At 35.4% G+C, this 9,411-nt stretch overlaps 1 pseudogene; it reads right to left on the bottom strand.

The window, feature by feature from the left end:
* Positions 1-403: 403 nt before the first annotated feature.
* Positions 404-532, bottom strand: LOC142453894 (U2 spliceosomal RNA; annotated as a pseudogene).
* Positions 533-9,411: the final 8,879 nt, after the last annotated feature.

The raw sequence follows: 9,411 nt of genomic DNA on the forward strand, positions 1-9,411 counted from the left end.
TGACTACAACTATAATTCGAATTTATGCATCAACCATTAAAACTCCTGATGCAGAAATGAAAGATTTTATCAAGCTCTTCAGTTTAAAATTGAGCAAACATGCAATTGAGATTCAGTGTAAATCATTAGTGATTGGAATAACAAAAGTAGAAACAAAGGGGAAGGCTCAGTAGTGGGAAAATCTGGCCTACCTTATAGAAAGGAAGCTGGAGCTCATGAGAGCATTTTGCAAGACCAACAATTTGCTCATTGCAAGCACCTTTTTTCCCCAACAACAACAAAAGAGACAAAAATATACATGAACTTTTCCAGATGAATACAAAGAAATAAAATCGAATATATATCTGCAGGAAGAGATGATAAAGGAAAATATTAGTAACTCAATATTAGTAGGCAAAACAGGGAACAGATCATCAGTTTCGCATATGTAAGTGCAGGTTGAAATTGAAGAAAATTAAAACAAGTCCATGATAGCCAAAATATGACCTTAAGTATATTTCACTTGATCTTAGCCAAAAGGCCAAGAAGCGATTACCTTAAGCATATTCCACCTGAGTTTTGAGAACATCTCAAAAACAGATTTGATGCATTGAACAGAACACCGATGTCAGAAGACCCCATGAGTGTGGGGAGATGTCCAGAAAAATCACACATGACGACAACAAAAGGTCATTAAGCAGACATAAATGACCAAAGTGTATGTAACAAGAGACTCTAAAAGTTACTCTAATTTGTGTGTAAGGCAAATGGAAGCAATGAAGAAGTAAAAGAACTGAACAGAACACTTCAAGGGCAGTTCAAAAACGTAAAATATTATATTGAATGCACAATTACCTATAATTGGAAACATGAAGACTATGCACACAGAAGATCTTGCACTAAAAGACCTGAAGACAAGCTTCAACTCTTGAATCGAAGTATTTAAAGATTCTACAGGCAAAATATTGAATGATACAGGAAGCATCAAAAGAAGATGCTAAAATAGGCATCAGCAGATACATAACAAACAAACATATGGTTGAGAATGAGGGGGGTGGGAGCAGAGACCCAAAGCCCATCTGTAGACAGTGGAACAATCTCCCCTCAGAGGGCCACAGGGAGGGGATGAGTCACCAGGGTGCAGTGAAGCATCATTGAAACACACTATATCCCTCTGGTTCCTTGAGGCTGCCTCACCCCCAGGGCTGCTTCTCAATTCAGACTAGGCTGGAACATGTACACAGGTATAGATAAGAGAGGGGCGCACATGACACACAGAATCCAGGAACAGGTGTGGGAATAGTGATACCAGAAGGGTAGGGGGATGAGAAGGAGAGGAAGAGAGAAAGGGGGAACCGATCGTAGTGCTTGGCACATAACCATACAGCCCTCTCCAGGGGGAAGAACTATAGAAAACGCAGGGAAAGGGCGACAGCAGTCAGTGTGAGAAATGAACATAATAACAATGTACAATCCATCGGGGCTTATGAGGGTGGGCGGGGGAAGGGGGGGGAAGAGGACCTGATACTGAGGGCTCAATAGAAAGTCAATGTCTAGAAGAGAATGAGGGCAACATATGTACAAACATGCCTGATTCAACTGATGTATGGATTGTAATAAGAGTTGTATGAGCCCCCAATAAAATGATTTAAAATAAATGAATAAATAAAAGAAGATGGGAAAAATACAGTCACTGTACAAAGAACTCGTTGACAAACAACCATTTCAAGAAGTTGCCTATGAGCAAGAACCACTGAAGAATACGACCAAGGTGCACTGAAAGCTTTAGTCTAAATTAAGGCTCCAGGAGTTGATAGAATACTAATGTGTTTCAACATACTGATAAAGTACTGGAAGTACTCACTTGTTTATGACAAGAAATTTGGAAAAAAAGTTATTGGCCAACAGACTGGAGGAGGTCTGAATTTGCATCCATTTAGAAGAAAGGTGACCCAACATAGTGCAGATACTGTAAAGCAATGTCATTGATATCACATGCAACTAAAATATCAACGATGTCATTGATATCACATGCAACTATAATATCAACAATGTCGTTGATATCACATGCAACTAAAATATAGCTGAAAACCATGCAACAATTGTAGCAAATAATGGGAAGGGAGCTGCCAGGGGTTCCAGTGAGACTCAGTAGAGGGCACAGAACAAGGAATATAATCATGATGTGAGATGGGTCTATCTGAAAGCATATCTGAAAGGATTTCAGATTTTATCTGAAAATTCCATAAATATATTCACTTGTATTTTTTTTACTCTGCCAAGACATTGGCCATGTGAATTATAACAAATTATGGTTAACTTTGAGGAGTTTCAGAATTCCAGAATTCCACATCATAATCATGTGGAGCCTCAACATGGATCAAGAGGCCACATAAGGGAATTTGCATGGTTTACAATTAGGAAAGGTGTTTAACAGGGTTGTATCCTCTCATCACACTTTCCAAACTCTATACTGAGCAAATAATAAGGAGGAATTCGGCATCAGGATTGGAGGAGGGCTTGTTAACAGTCTGTTAGATGCAGATGACACCACCTCACTTGTTGAAAGTGCAGAGGACTTGAAGTGCTTGGTGATGAAGTATGGATCACAACTCCATGTAAAGAAATCCAAAATCCAAACAACTGGTAAGTAACATCATGAAAAATAGAGAGCAGAGTAGAAAGGTTCTTTCCAAAACATTGCAGTTGTCAAGGATTTGGTCATGTTTGTCTCTATGATTAACACTCATGGAAGCAGCAGTCAAGAGATCAAACTATGCATTTTATGGGGAAATATGCTGCATAAGATCTCTTTAGAATATTGAAAAGTAAGGATGTTACTCTGAGGACAGTATTTTCAGTCACCACATATGCATGTGACAGTTGGACATCAAATAAGGAAGATGAAAGAAGAATTGATGCATTTGAATTGTTGTCCTGGCTAAAAATGTGAAGCACTATGAACGACCAAAGAACAAACAAATCTATTTTTGGAGGAAGTACCAGAATGGTCCTGAGAGGCAAAGATGAAGAGACTTCATCCCACTGACTCTGGGGATACTGTCAGGAAAGACAAGTACCTGGAGACTGACTTCAAACTTGGCAAAGTAAGGGACACTGAAAAAGAGAAAAACCTTCAAAAAGATGGGTGACACAGTGGCTGCCTCCTTGGGTTCAAACTAAGAACAACTGTGAAGATGGCGCACAACCAGGTGATGTTTTGTTCTGTGGTCACTATGAGTTGGAACCTACTGATGACACCTAACACTTTCAGCAACAAGAACAGCAACAAAGCGAGCATGATCCTGGACAATTCTTTCATGTTTTTAGAAAATAGATAGGCATTTTATACGTTAGATAAACAAAACATTAAAAACAAATGGTATGTATGTTATTCGTATGATATAAAGGTGCAAAATATAATTATAAAGATAAAAATGATGTATTTGACACATATGCTGTCATATTGAATATCTAATGATTCTTCTTCAGTTTAAGTACTTATTCAGTCAATATGGACTAAATCTCTCTTGTTTTTCTATGGTACCAAGAGGGGTGAATTGAATGCCATTTAAACCTAATATTAAAATTAAATCAAAGTAATAATTATAGATAAAAATACGTAGTACTTATAAACAAAAATAAAATTTTGCTATAGAGGGGATTACAATGTGGTTAAAATAAGAGAAACATTTCTATAAGGGAAATGTTTAAATCATATTTAAAATAGCAGTGCTGGACAACAAGTACCACCTGGGACTTGCTGGAATAAGATCAAGCCTGTAGTGAAATCTATTTTTCCATATTTAGAGAATTTTTAGATGAATTCTTATTGTGACTGTTGAAGAAAATGATATCTGTAGGAACCACAGAAAAAGTTAGATTAATGTGAAAGAGCAGAGAAACCAAGATCAATCACACAATGAAAGAAGACTCAGGAGAGAAAAAAAGTTGAGCTAAATTAGCACATCAAAAATGCATGTTAAATACTGTATTTCCTGTGTAGAATAAGAAAAAACAAGTGAGATTGTACTGCACTAATTAGTGCAGATCAGTATTAACATTTAGAACTCGCACCCTAGCAATTTGTCGCATTTTGTATAAATTACTCTCCCTCCTGACCTCCCTAGGTGTACAAACTGTGTGTCCTATGAAAAATGGAGTCCAGGCCCTCCTGTCATTTTCACTGTATTGCTGCATATCTATTCTGGGCAAGGAGAGCCTGCCAAATCAGCAAGAACTTTGAGTTTATGTGAAAAAGATATGTGGAAGCGAGGAAGGAAGGACAAGTGGGCTGTGTAATCAGTCTGAACACTCCCAACATTTCTAGAGTGGCTGGAAGCACCCTGAGATGAAATTAAAAACTGGGAAAAGGGCTTTCAGCAAAATTATTGTTCATAGTAAAGACAGGATCGCTTTTTTACAAAATTTCTCTTAGTGCAATGAAAATAAAGAATTTGGGTGTGATTTTGATTTTTCAGAATATGGTAATTATTTGATTAATAAAGATGTAGTTCTTGGAAGAAAAAAACGACCAACTCCTGAGTTAAAGAATTTTCATTTTAGTACATCTTCATTTCAGATAGAGACTATTTTTAAAATTCATATTTTTATTTTTTCTGATCCATACACTATATGAGCTATGTAAGTTAATTTTGAGGTACTGGTTAAATAAAATTAAAGGGAAAAAGGAATAAGATATAAAACTATAAACAGGATTTTATCATTAAAAGTACATACTAAATAGCCCCGACATGATAGCCAATTACTTTCATCCATAATAATTATAAAACAATTACACTAAATGCATATATTTTCTCACTATAGTGAAGCAGGCATAGCAGAGCTTTCGTCAATTCAACAACCTCTGATTGTCTAATCCAGTGGCGTTGACTACAGTCTTCATGTCATCCAGCCAACAGCTGGAAGAAGCTTCGGGAATGTTTTATTTAAATTGATCAGTAATGATTAAGCGTAATATAGCAGACCAACCATAGAGTACGTATTAGGCTGCAAACTGCAATATTAGTTCAAGCCCACCAGCGGATCTGCTGCAGAAACATGGGCCTATCCAGTTTCGTAAAGATGTGCAGTCTTAGAAAGGTCACAAAGGAGTGCTGGGTGGAACCAACTGAGGGTTGTGTTTTGGGTTCGTTTGCTCTTTGTCATTGTTGTTATCAATTGTTTCAATAAATTAAGACCACTAATACTTTGAGGAACACAACTTCGAAGAACTCCATACTCAAGTTATTTATTAAAACACAATCTTTCATATGAAAGTGCTAGAGAATGTTATCTTTAAAATAGTTAAAGTATGCTCAGGTTTGTCCTACATAAACTTATTTAGAGCATTGCAAGGTAGTCATGGCAAGGCATGTAAGGTAGACATCCCCTACAATTATCAGTAGAAAAATCAGAATGAACAATGACAATATTAGTTCACAGGTAGCCCAGATTTTAGACCTCAGGTTTTACCTTTAGTAAATGTTCACAGGGCAGATCCTTGCCTTGACCTTCAATGTATTTTCAGGGTTAGAAAACTTTCTAATCAGATATCTCTAATTATTAAAGAGCATTATTGAAAAATATATTTATATTATATATAAAATTTATATTATATTATTTATATTTATATTATTATAAGTGACTCATGCATTAGTGTTTGAGAGGTATATAAAAACCACCTAACAGTTCTTATATATTATAGAAGTATACATAATAATCACTTATAAATACATATTTTAAGAACATGGCAAAATGAGGTGTGATATAAGAGAGACAGAAGCAATAACAACAGAGTGCATATGTGATCCATAAGCTATATTAAACGTAACTATGTAGGTCATAGACAATAGTCCATGTGACACCCTAACAAGGAATAGGTGTTTTCTAAACCCAGTTCTTCAAAACGGAGGAAAACAAACGTGTCACTGACATAGTGGATCTCATCCTATACATTGAAATCAAAGTCAGTGAGAAGCAAATATATTTCTTGATATATTGTATACAATGCATAATAATACTGCCTAATATTGCTATAGGCCATTGCAGTTGGGTCGATTTTAACTCAGAGAGCCAAATACATGAGTTAGAATTGTCCCCGTAGTTTCCAAGACTGCAAATCTTTACAAAGGCAGATTGCTGCATCTTTTCTCCCGTGGAGTGGCTGGTGGGTCTGGTCCACTGACCTTTTGGTTAACAGCAAGTGCTCAATCATTGTGCCACCTGTACTCTCTCCCACTAAAACAAAAACACTAAATTTTTTGGTCTACTTTTAACTTTTTCCCTTTTATTATACCTTTATACTGAAAATCATACAACTCCATTATTGCATATTAAAGTCATTTACTGAAGAAAATATTCTAAAACCTCCCAATAAAATGGTATCATTCTATGCATATTCTATCCTCAGAAAACATTTCCCTAATATTTATCTAGTTATATATTTAAATATTTGTATGTTCACCTACTGATCATTGGTTGTCTTGAAGCATTTTAAAAACTTTTTTGTTTGGTAGCATTTTCATCCAAACTTTCATTAGTTACATCATTTTTTTTCACTTCTCTGTTTGACATTAGAAATTTTAATCTATAATTGGTTTCCTCCTTTCAGATAAAGCTATCCTCTCTTTATACATAAATGCACTTCAAATGACCAATTAAATTAAGAACTCACTCTGGGAAATTGGGTGGAACTTTTATATTGTGTGGGAGGTTAATATCATGTCCTTGTTGAGAAAATGTCAGAGTTGAGCACATTCTGTTACAACTCTTATTTTGGTCATCAGCTCAGCATGCAAACCCAGGTTTTACTAATGAATATCTGCAGGTGATGGGCAAAAGAACATTGGCATCAGGACAGAAAAGAGCAAAATTCAGCTGCTGCCTGGCATTAAGACAATGCTATCTGCTATTTAAGGGGAATGGGGTGATAAAGCATAATGAATCATTTACTCATTCAAATATATTTACTTAATACTTATAGACACGAGGGAACTGTTTAGCCTGTTAATTCTAGTTCTAACAAAATATCTGTGAATATCAGTTGTAAACTGTCTATAAGTTCAAACTTAAGGAGACCCTTAGAGATCATTCAGCTTCATCTTTTCCTAAGCTATTGAACAGCAGGCATTGAAACGTCTCCAGTGATAGCTCTTAATAAGAAATAAAAAGTGTTCAATTAGTTTTGTCTTTTAGGTTACACCCATCTTGCTTAAAAGTCACTCACTTTCTAAGTCTTTGTTTTATTTTCTTATTGTCTTATTAGAATTTTTACAACATATTTTCAATTTACTTTTATCTTTGATATTTCTGAATACTCTTACTTAAGGGTGTGTTTCATACTCTCCCTTCGTGACGCTATTTACTATGATTTAAACTCTATGCCCTCTCCTTTTGAATTCCACAGTAAAAGCACCGTTACTCTCACCAGGACAAACCCTGGTTATGCTTTGGGTTGTTAACTCCAAGGTCCATGGTTTGAAACCACTTGCAGGCTCTTCTGAAGAAAGGCAAAGCTTTCTGTTTATGTAAAGAGTTACAGTCTCAGAAGTGAACAGGCAAGTTCTATCCTGCCTGATAGAGTCATAAGAGTAGCAATTGACTTGATGGCGATGAGTCTGATTGTTTTGAGTTAGACACTGGATAGGTTTTTGCACAATATATTTCTTTTTGAATGATCAACCATATATTCTAATATTAGAAGATATTGTTTTATATAAAAAGTTTTATAAAATCCATTTATATTATGAATGATTATGGCCAAATTAAACTCCTTTATTGAAATTGATGTGAGGTTTTAGTCAATCATTCTTCACTGTGCCTAATAACCAACAATACTAACAAGTAGGTATAGAATATACATTGTTCCTTCTCAGAATTAAATGTTACAGCCAGACATACGATTTTTTGCAATTAATGTAAGTGGGTTCTGTATTCAAAAATATGGGTTAGAAAGAGATGGCAACATTGATCTAAATGAGAGCTTATTAAGAGAGTTGGCACAGTTCTTATGTCTGTCAGTCTGGGTTAAGTGAAATTCCAGCATTTGAAAGTAATGGCTAAAGCGGGGAAAATAGACTAACAGAGGACATGCATGCAAACTGTTGAACTAGAAATCTAAAAGCAATTAATTTAACTATGTTGATTATTCATACAATAACTATGTTTTCTTGTTCAAGAATCATCTAGAGTTAATCTAATGCACCTCATATTTTGCATTTACAAGTGATCATTTGCATTCACTTTATCTGGCATTTATTCTTGCTCTTTTGTGGAAATGTTGACTTTTCTGAGCACTTAATCAAAAATCAAATTAATTAGGAGACACTTCTACAAATTATAAAAGTAGTCCCATTTGTTTTTCTTATTTGTTTGTTTTATCTTTGGCAAAATATTATCTTCTATTAGCCATGAACAATTTTCTAAATGTCTTTGGCTGAGTTGGCTTGAGAATATATAAGCTATTGGCATAACAATTGTATTTTCTGGAGAAATGAACATATGAAGGAATAGGAAGACTTAGAAAAGAAGAAACAGAATACAAAAGAAAATGGAAAACAGAGGCCTGACAAACATTATTACTGAGCACATGGTAAGCAGTACTAGCATGGGGCAGCTTATAGATTAGGACTCATAATTCCAGCGCATACTATCTAGACTTAATACAACTCGGCATCTCTGAATACAACAAAGGTTATCTTAGCAAAAAATATATCACAGAATTATTTTGTCTAATTCTCATTTATACTATTTGGTGAAATACTCAACTATGTGTGTATTGAGCAATCTTGAGATATAACATTTAAAAATATGACTGACTGCATTTACCATCACCTATCAGTCAGTTGTCCTATTGTATGACTCTTTTGTACTACATGCTATTAGAAGCTATGCCATTGTCACCTCAAACACCAGCAGTGAGGTCTGTCGACAGATTCCAGAGGAGCTTCTGGACTAAGCATCACATAATGAAAAGGCTGGCACTGTACTTCTGGAAATTTAGTCAGTGAAAGTGCAATGGCTCACCTCAGAACACTATTGATTTCCTTGTTGTAGTAATGTCTGTCCAAAGGCCTGGTCAATTACTAGAGGGAATCATCATGTTTGGCGAAGTTGAGTGCTAGAGTGTGAGGGAATTCCTCTAAGAAATGGCTTGGAAATAATAACTATAATTATGAACTTAACCTTATAATGCCGAGAGAGACATTTTTGTAACATTAATTAAAACATATCTGGAACCAAAATTATGAAGCCTTTGGAGCTGAGGATGTTGACGAAACTGTCGCACTTTGCTAGTACAAATGCATACCACTGGTCACACATTTTAGCGGCAAAATGCTTGAACAGTGGTGCATGTTTTGACCAATTGTGCATCTGAGGTTAAGTGGTCATTGGCAGTCAGTGCATTTTATAATTTTCAATCTAGTGAAG

The sequence above is a fragment of the Tenrec ecaudatus genome, chromosome 7 (assembly GCF_050624435.1).
Source record: "Tenrec ecaudatus isolate mTenEca1 chromosome 7, mTenEca1.hap1, whole genome shotgun sequence".
NCBI lineage: Eukaryota > Metazoa > Chordata > Mammalia > Afrosoricida > Tenrecidae > Tenrec > Tenrec ecaudatus.